This window comes from Antedon mediterranea, chromosome 9, assembly GCF_964355755.1.
Source record: "Antedon mediterranea chromosome 9, ecAntMedi1.1, whole genome shotgun sequence".
Lineage (NCBI taxonomy): Eukaryota > Metazoa > Echinodermata > Crinoidea > Comatulida > Antedonidae > Antedon > Antedon mediterranea.
In genome coordinates, this window is record NC_092678.1 from 322,541 (window position 1) to 322,877 (window position 337).

Genomic DNA, 337 nt, shown 5'->3' on the forward strand with positions numbered 1-337 from the left:
TTACTTACCGGTATTGTATGGTGTACCACCTCGGTTAATGTACTGCTGATCACCTTTCATTGGTCTGAATGCGAATTGAGTTCCCTGGTAATTCCCGCCTCTGCTTACATACATAGAACTTACATACATAGAACTTACATACATAGAACTTACATACATAGAACTTACATACATAGAACTTACATACATAGAACTTACATACATAGAACTTACATACATAGAACTTACATACATAGAACTTACATACATAGAACTTACATACATAGAACTTACATACATAGAACTTACATACATAGAACTTACATACATAGAACTTACATACATAGAACTTACATAC